At 39.5% G+C, this 9,505-nt stretch overlaps 1 pseudogene; it reads right to left on the minus strand.

Moving 5' to 3' along the window:
• Positions 1 to 226: 226 nt before the first annotated feature.
• On the minus strand, positions 227 to 6,175 carry LOC122658135 (annotated as a pseudogene).
• Between the last annotated feature and the right edge of the window lie 3,330 nt (positions 6,176 to 9,505).

Raw genomic sequence — 9,505 nt, forward strand, 5'->3', positions numbered from 1 at the left:
GGAAGACCTAAAAGTGGGAGAACAAATGTGCTCTGAGTAAAGAACGTTGTCTGCCTCAGGATCTTGTTCCCACCTATACAAGGGTTTCCCATAGTCTCCCATGGGCCTAGGATTGACTCCGCTGCATGTGCAAGTGCTTCATTTGGAGCCCAGCCTGTGCAACCTGACGTAATCATGTAGTATGTTCCATCGTGCTTGAATAGAGCAGGTGCTTCCCGGATCTTTATCACCTCCAGTTGGCTGTCCGGCCCAGTTCCCCAGTTCCTCTAACAAAGGGGGGCTGAAATGACCTCTACCCAAGCCCAAACACTCTGCCCGGGTGGGGTCCACCATCCCCCTATTAGAGGACCTGGGGAACTGGGCCGGCCAGCAAACTGGAGGTGATAATTTTCCGATGCTTCCCTGTGTTGCCCAATCAAAATCCTCCACATCACATGAGTGACGTTGAGATAGTCATCTGTTAGGGGCCCAATATGAAGTTCAGTGTTGTCCTCTGTGGAGTAGATGAGGTATGCCATACCATCATCATCTTTGAAGATTGTCATATCCCTGCTATCAAACCCATGGGGCTGTTTGCTGTAAAGGTACTCAAAGGGCCCTGTTGGGTAGTTACTGGAGGCAACCCCCACAGAGGCTTTGGTATAGTTAGAACCGTCAATATGCATCCACATCACAAATTTTCCTGTCTTGTCATTGTAAATCACCTTCGGCCTCTCCAGCACATTTGATTTGTGAAGGTCATGGGTCTCATCTTCTTCTCCTACCAGCACGATGCCCTCATTTTTCCATGTCCATAAATCCTTGGAAGAGTAGCAACTCACTCCAATTATGTCAACCTGAACAGTAAAGCAGGGTTTAAAATTTCATCATCAACCAATAGGAAAAGGATCAGTCGTAGAGATTAAGAAACTACCCAATCTGGTGCTAAGGATAAGTGACTACAAGAAGCAAGAGTCTAGCTATATATACAGTTCCATCTAATCCCTCAAATATAACGCAAAGTATTGTTTCAGTGGGTTTAAATATGGTATTGGTTCATATCTTCTGCCCTTGTCTATAGATATATATATATAGTCTTTAAGTACCTCATTCTTTATGATCTAAGACTATGCCTATGATTCTCTGGAATATCTGTCTTCCTCCAAACCTAATTCATATCAATCATATATAGAAGCTATAAGACTTCTTATGTATGCAGGTATTCATGTATTTCTCAACAGGCTCACATCTGATAAAAATGGATGTCCACAAAATAGGTTGTCACCTAAGCCTCCTACTTATTACCCCTCTATGACATCCGATATGTTCCAAGAAAATTTATTAGCATGTATAACTTTCTGTATCCTCATCATCATCATTGAAGAGGAGAAGCCAAATTTTAAGCAACCATGCGAAAATGACAATCAAGAGAACTGGGGAACCTGCAATTCAATACACAAGGGAGGCTAAAAGCCGAAATTCTGTGTTGCCATGAACTAGGAGATCCCAACTAACAAGTTCCCTTTAGCGGAGGGGGTTATCAAACGCTAAACTAGTGGTGTCTGTTTTACATGATGCATGGAATTTTGAGCAATAAAAGAAAATTAAAAGGGGGAAAAATAACAGTACACACACATGCATCTCACATCTCAGTGTTCTCTGTTCAAGGTAAGTATGTGTAACAAATAAAAAAAAATAAACTTCTCAGTAATGAATAACAATATCATCATTCATAAAATGAAATATTTACTAAGAAAAGACAGTGAAGCAGAAAAACACAAAGACTGAAGGAAGTTGGGCTGCTATTGACCCAAAGTTGGTTTTTCCATTTTCATTACAATGAAAGAGAACTATGAAGCCTCAATTACCTGAGGCAGAGGGGAAACATTAAATCAGAATGAACAGTCCTCAATTTGTTCCCTGGATTTTTTTTATTTTATTTTATTTTATTTTATTTTTGTATGAGCTTCTAAAAACAATGCTAATACTATCTTGAAGAATGATCACTTGAAGGTATTTAAAGGTCGAAAACAAGAATAACTACTTGGACCAGAGGATCAATGCAACCTTAACACACAAGAAATTATTGAGCTTTGAGAGAAATTTACATATCTATTGATACAGACAATGATCTACCAAATGAAGAAAAAGATGTATAGGATATGAGGCTATGATTTCATGTTTCAGATGGAAAATTTTGTTTCGATGTTATTTAAAAAATTATGGGGTAATCAAGTCTTCACAGAACTGGGCAGGGTGGCCAGACTGCATACAGTTGATCACCATGCCCCATCAGTCTTGTGTCACTCCAAGAACCGGAGGTCCATTGCAAACTGTCAACTGATACACCAACCATATGTCAAAATGATTGGACCGTTCAAACCACCAGACCAAGTGGTAGTCATGTTTGTCCAATAAAAATATAACAGAGAGCATGGATGCTACCTTAACCACCAAGTCTGGTGACCTTTCTTGTGCCTTGTTAATGTGTACCGTCAGGGGGAGTCCTGTTATTGGTGAAGCCTGATCTCAGCCTAGAAACGCAGTGAGGATCTTCGGAGGGCTGTTTCGGCCTCAAAATGAGCTCGGATGGCCTAAAAAGTGCGTATGTCACCGCCAGAGCTAGTGGGTCGTGTAGAGCTCATCGAGACCTTCGAAACGATATGTATTTCTAGTTTTCTACATATGTTTAGTTCTGGTCCGAACCTGACCGGTTGGTCATTTTTGGGTTCTAATGGCATTTCTGTACTTTTCTCCGTTAGGGCTTTTCTATAAAGTGTCCTTATCTCGTTGAGAGAAGAGGGTGAGATTTGAGGGTTTGTATGTTGCTTCAGAGAAATAGTGAAACAGTTCTATCGCCGGCCGTGGACGTAGCCTACCTTCTTGGGGGTGAACCACGTAAATCCTTGGTGTTGTGTGCTTGTTTTCTTTCCTTTTGCGTTTTCTTCTGCAATATCCCATTTCTGGGCGTTGTTTTCTTAACAAGTCCCTCTCCTTGTTATGTCAGTGTTAGTTTAGTGGAATTTGGTTGTGTTAGTCTAGTAGAGTTTTGTTAGTCTTTGTCTTTGTTCTATTTGAGGATAAGCCTCATTTTTTATAGATCCAGTTATTTCATCTATTTAATCGATCTTTTTTCTATCCATCTGTCTCATATAGAAAAGATTTTTGTAAACATATTCATATCTACCGATTTTCCACAAAGTGGTGGCGAAACGTATCACTTGTACAACTCTTTCCATTTTCCAATTTGATCCAAAGGATCGGACTAATAACGTATAAAATACTTGAATTCTCAATGTAGATGCTACATAGTTGGTTCTCATCGATAAAAGGATCACCTTAAGTAATTGACTCCAAGTTGAACTCTAGGCTTAAAGTTTAATAAAAATTATTGGACTAGGCCCTGATAGGATTTATTCTGAATGCTACTGTGGTTCTAGGATTCTCTCTCTCTCTCTCTCTCTCTCCTTTTTCCTTCTCTCTTTCATTGAGTCACGGCTGAGCTGGGTATTCTCGGCTAAATATCTGTTTTCCAGACGGGGTCAGAAGAGCTGGAGTTATTGGTTCGGGTGGAATAGGATATTTAAGATAAGTAGATTTTTAGAGAAAGCCTACCAGCTAGCAAGGTTGGCTGGCCGACTACCTCCACCCAATGACTGCCAAAAAAAGGAAATGCTTAGACCTTGTTTATGTACCATCCCATTTTCATTGCTATTTTGTTTTTCTTGATTTGTCCATCTTCTCCTATTCATAGGTAGTATGTCCTCTTTTGGAGTTCTCTCAATTTAATAAAATTTCTTGAAAAATTATCTGAAAAGCCGTTGTCTCACTACAAAACATTCCTAGAGGAGATATCCTTCATTCTTGGTGGTTCTTGCCACTTATTCATGGTGGTTTTCTCCATTAACTTGCAGCCTTAACCAGTGAACTCTCTCTCTCTCTCCTTTGCTTTTGCTTTTTATTGCATTATTTGGAACACAATAAGCCCATAGATCTGGGACCCAAGACAAATAGACTATTGAAATTTGAATAATCAGCAGCCTTTGCATCTAGTTTTAACATGAGCATGAAGATTAAAACTTAATCTAACTGCATTAAATTTTAACATTAAAAAAAGCCATAAATTTTTTTACCCCCCCATTACTGCTAAGCCTTTTTTTTCTTTTTGATAAATTCATTACCACTAACACTATTCACAATTAGTTACATTTAACACAACATCCTTGTTCACCATTCCAGTTCCCAAACTTAGACATAATCCACAAACATTTCTAAAAATTGGCACCTCAATATCTAAACCCTAACAAGTAAAACTCCTAGTTTCTTTCAACAATCAGTCACTTACCCATTCACATTCAAACTCAGAAACACCAATCAAATCTTTCCCAAACAAAGTGTCTGAACCTATTTTCTTTTAGATTATCTAATACCATACCTACCATGTCCAAAAGCAACCCATGGGTACAAACCCCAGTTACCTAGTAAATTTAGGGGGTGCCATGCATGTTTTGTGAGGCAGGTTGGGAAAGGTTTTACAATATTTTGAACAGGTCACGTGTAGTATTGGTGATACTCATACCGTACCCTCTCGGTTGCCATTCTTAATTTCATAGTTCACCTCATGAATGGATGGAAAGTTGCCAAAACACTTGACCCTTCTTTTTAGTATACTGACCACTGACCAATCCACACATTGACGACGTAATCCACTGCTGTGTGCCACAACTAGCCTACTTTGGTAAAAAGTTTTAGTACTTTCACTAGCCTATTTATACATTCAGAAAACACTCATTTCAAGCTTTAATGATTTCTCACATTCCTAGAAAGCTCAGGCATGATGCAGTACCTACAACCATCTATCTCATAAACCACACGCTAACACCCACCCTCCAAAATATCTTGCACAAACCAAAATTTACGGTCTTAATCCTTACCCCAATGTGTAGCTGGTTGAATCTGGCTTCCCTAGCCCCGTCCTGCCCTTATGCCTGAACACATCATCCGAATCATACTTCATTCAAATTGGTTCCTTACAACACTCCTGCATTCACAGTTTTCAGCCCTTGGGCTCAACCACAAGCTTGTAGGTCTTTCTACCCTTCAGTCAACCTGTGCTCATCTTGTTGAATCTATACAAAACATGTCAAAGTGACCAAAGTTCCACTCTAAAAACAGTCTATAATAATCATAATCAACATGGTGGAGTAAAATGGACAACCAACAAAAACCCAAATAACAGAATCTGCTCCAACAGACAGTATGTGTCTTACTTAAAGAAGCAGTGGCTGCCTAATCCTAATGTCATTTAAGAATTTGGGGGGAGGGGGGTTCAACCAGAAAGCATAAGCAATAAAACAGGAGCAACAGAGCCTTAAGCAATAACAAGCATAGCAAATCAATAGCGGGCCACATTTCTTAATTGAAAATTTGAGTAATCAAAAATCTAAATTACCCGCGCAGGTCCTTCCTTGTGAGCATGATAAGTCGACCCATCTTTGTTCTCTCCATACCAGTAGTATGTCCCTGATCTCTCAACGTACAAGACTCCTCCTCCATGGGCTTGAATAGGATTTCCATCTGTATCCAACCAAATCCTCCCTGGATAGAAATACAGGCTATTGTTACCTGCTTCCTTCATTGGGTCTATAGCAGTTTTCTGATCAGGGAAGAACAAGTGCCTCAGTGGTGAAGACTCATCAAGAAATTCATCAATTAGTCAATTAGACCGCCTTTGTGGCTTCCGTTTTGCCGCACGTTGAGATCGTCTACCTCTTGGTGGTGGAATCTGGAAACTCTCCTCCTCCACCTCTTCAAGTTCCCGGGTCAGTGGGAGGTGATTCAAACGAACCTGGATATCTCCTTCTACACCATCCCTGTGGAGAACAAGGGAGTAAAAATGAAGCATAACAATGCACGCCACTAGTACCCACACAACAGCAGATAACGAGCATCTGCTTCCTGCATTCCAATGGAAAGCAGTAAGTTTCCTTGGTTTGTTCCTCGTCCTCATTTTTCTTCTCTTTATTTATCTCCAAGACAGTGCTGGAATTAAGAAGATGCTACCTATGTAGATCCAATAAATTGAGTCCATGAGTAATTTGTAAAAAGGATTGAAAATCTGTGAAATTAATTTCACAATCCTAGGCTCAGAGAAACTAATGGACAGAACTCAATATTTCAAGAATGTTTCACAGAGTATTTTGTTTATAGGAACGAAACCTTGTCTCATGAATTTTCCTCCATGAAAGTAAATAAGGGAAGTGTGGCAACTATCAAGATTTCTAGAAAGATTACAAAATTTACGCTTTTGTCAAGCACCAAACAAAGGAAATACGATCATCATCCGATCTCCATCACACCCATCCCCCAACCCACCCACACACCCCCCCCCCTCCAAAAAAGGGAGGGGGGCAAAAGGAAATGAAAATAAAGAGGCCTGCAGGCGCCCATTCGAATAAATGAACAGTACTTCAATTCAACAAAACAAAGGTTATCGATATTCACATACCAGATATCAACACCCAGCCTTAGAAAAAGTGAATACAAACATAACCAATTCAACCAAAGACGTGGATAATTAAATTTGAAGACAACAAAAGCCGAACGAGAGTACATGAATCAACGTGAACTAAATGGCCGAGAGCCACAAGCGGAAATAGTTGTAGGACTTGGGAGCGGGGAATGGGGGGGGGGGGGGGGAAACAAAGATGAAGGGCATACCAGACGAAATTCTAATGACACGTTACAGAGATGTGTGTTTCTGAAGTTCTAACCTCCATAGCTGAGGAAACCCCAAGCTCATAATGACGAATAATCTGAAACAGATGAAGGAACCTCATCATCTGGGTATGGCCCAAAGGCCCTAATTTCCCAATGGCCTCAGCTCCACCTTCTTTCTGTTGCGAGGGCGCCAGGAGTTGCTTTACAATGGGAACATGGATAATACAAGACTCAGAAAGAGAGAAAGAGAGGAGGTTATTTGACTGCTTCGATCTCTTTATTATGAATTTTGAGTCGAATTTCCGGTACGATGACTTCCAAGTTCCAACCAAATTTGTAGCCCCAGGTCCAGACTCCAGAATCCAGTGCTTTGTGTGTGTGTGTGTGTGTGTGTGTGTGTGTGTGTGTGTGTGTGTGAGAGAGAGAGAGAGAGAGAGTCAGTGAGACTCAGAAATTTGAGACTGCTATAAGATGAGAGTGAGACCTTAGTTAGTAAATTCGCGTATCATACGCGTATTATATGCGTCTCTGTATTTTTAAACGTATAATATTCCTTTATTTGTATTTTTCTGTATTTTTATTAAAAAAATGTATTTTTTTATCGATCGAATATTATACTCATATAATACGCATATTATACGTTTTGTTTTTTTTTTTTAATTTACCCAAAAGATTAGAATTTTGGGAAACGATTTCACTTTTCCTTTCGTCCCTTTCGATTTGCGTTGAACATCCAACCGTAACAGGCAACAGTAGCTGCTCTCCATCTCCAATCATCCTCGCCATCTCCGTTCAACAAAGCGGCACTTAAGTCTTGTACTCTCCTCTTGTTTCTCTGGTCTTTGAACTTTGATGGTGGTAGTGAAGCAAATGAATCTGGTGTGATATTGGCGAGAACGGCTCAATCTCTATTCTATTTTATTCTTGTTTTTCTGTCTCTTGTAGCTAATGTGTACAGTGGAGATCCATATCTGGAACTCTCCCTCTTGTCTTGTGTTGGTTAATTAGTGGGAACTCATCCCCCTTCACAAAAACACATCTGATTAAAAATATATGGTTATTTCATTGTAGATAGAAAAAAATGTAATGTTGGAAGAATGATTTAATGATAAGGTAATCAACTTGCTCATGTCATTTTCAGACAATCTACATTCATTTCTTGTAGATTATTGATATTTTGGTATGTTAAATGATAATCTTAGAGATGTTATATAGTATATTATATTATTGTGTTTATTTTAGTTAATAAAATCATGATATTATTTTGTTTATTAGGTGGTGAATGCATGTTATATAATGAATATATGTCCATTTGTTTAAAAGTATTATTGCCGTCTATGCCGTATTATACCCGTATTAAACACGTACCGTATTATTATCGTATGCGTTTTATGAAGTCGGATTTTTGAAAAGTATTATTATCGTCTAGTCCGTTTAATTGACGTACGTATCCGTTTCCTTTCAATTGCCGTTCCCGAACTTACTAACTAAGAGTGAGACTAAGAGAGGGTTCTGACTTCTAATGTATTGGAATCTCTGGAAGATACGCAAATTTGGTCTGTCTTTCTTTCTTTCTTTCTTTTTTTTGGTTTTTTTTTTTGTTGAGACAGGAGGGGTATCCGATATGACCCCGGGCTCGTACATGACCCCAACGCCATGCACGAACCGGGAGCTTCTGAGACCTAGTGAGCTTGATCACGAGATTTCGCTTCCTGAGGCGGAGTCTCATGTCCCCTCTAAGCCAGTTGCGCTAACCCCTTGAGGTTAAAAAGTATTAGCACTAGGCTAGGTTACTAACTGTAGTATTCGAGGCAATTAGTATCATTTCCCTTACACTTAGCCTATATTTTCACGTAGCACCCCTGAGGTATCACATAAATATAAACACATCCCCCAGTTTTGAAAAATTCTGCATAACCCTTCAAGGTTCACAAAAGTTAACACATTCCCCAGTTTTGGAAAATTCTGTGTAACCCATCGTTCCGTTCATTTATGATTACAAAGTTAAAAACATGGGGCGAACCGACAAAATTGTCATCATCTTCCCCAAATCGTTTAGAATTTGAAAAACAAAATCTGAAACTTATCTTCTCCAAATCGTTTCCGCCGAACCTGCAACTCATCTTCCCCAATCCTGCGCATCACTTCCCTTTCTTCTTCCATTTCTGAAGCCTAATCTAATTAAAATCTTTATGTTTTACTACTTCACGGTAGATTTAAAAATGAAGGACACCTAGAAAAGAACTAGAATGCGAGCTGGAAATTCGAAAGTTCAGGACTCTAACAATGGAGTATCCACTCGCCTTGGATGAGAACCCGTACATCGCGCGGCTTGTAAGGTTAGAGGAGCCAACAGTTTTCTACGTCATGAACGATTCAAATTCAACTCTTCCATTCGACAGAAGAGTCGGCCACGGGAAATTAGGGCTAAGAAGCAACATGCCCTAGCCAAAAAATGGCGCTCCTCCTCCAACGAAAGCAATCAGAATTCGATTTTTGAAGCTTGTATCGAGTGTTTAAGACACTTTAATTTCTTTTTTAATAATGGTTTCTGGAATCAGTAGCATTTACTTGTTCAGCTTCAATCGCTGCTCAAGCTCATGTAAATCAAATTTTTTTATTTGGATCTGCTGCTTGTGAAGATGTTTCCAATTATCGATTTACACAATATTCGTCCAGCAGATGTGAACATAAATTCATCTAGAGGAAACAAATAGTATGGAGAATGCCTCAGGAACTCAATCGATCGTGTGAAGCCAGCAAACAAGGAAGCTGCTTCTGATACTGAAATAGATGAGGAGAGATG

Source organism: Telopea speciosissima, chromosome 4 (genome assembly GCF_018873765.1).
Source record: "Telopea speciosissima isolate NSW1024214 ecotype Mountain lineage chromosome 4, Tspe_v1, whole genome shotgun sequence".
Lineage (NCBI taxonomy): Eukaryota > Viridiplantae > Streptophyta > Magnoliopsida > Proteales > Proteaceae > Telopea > Telopea speciosissima.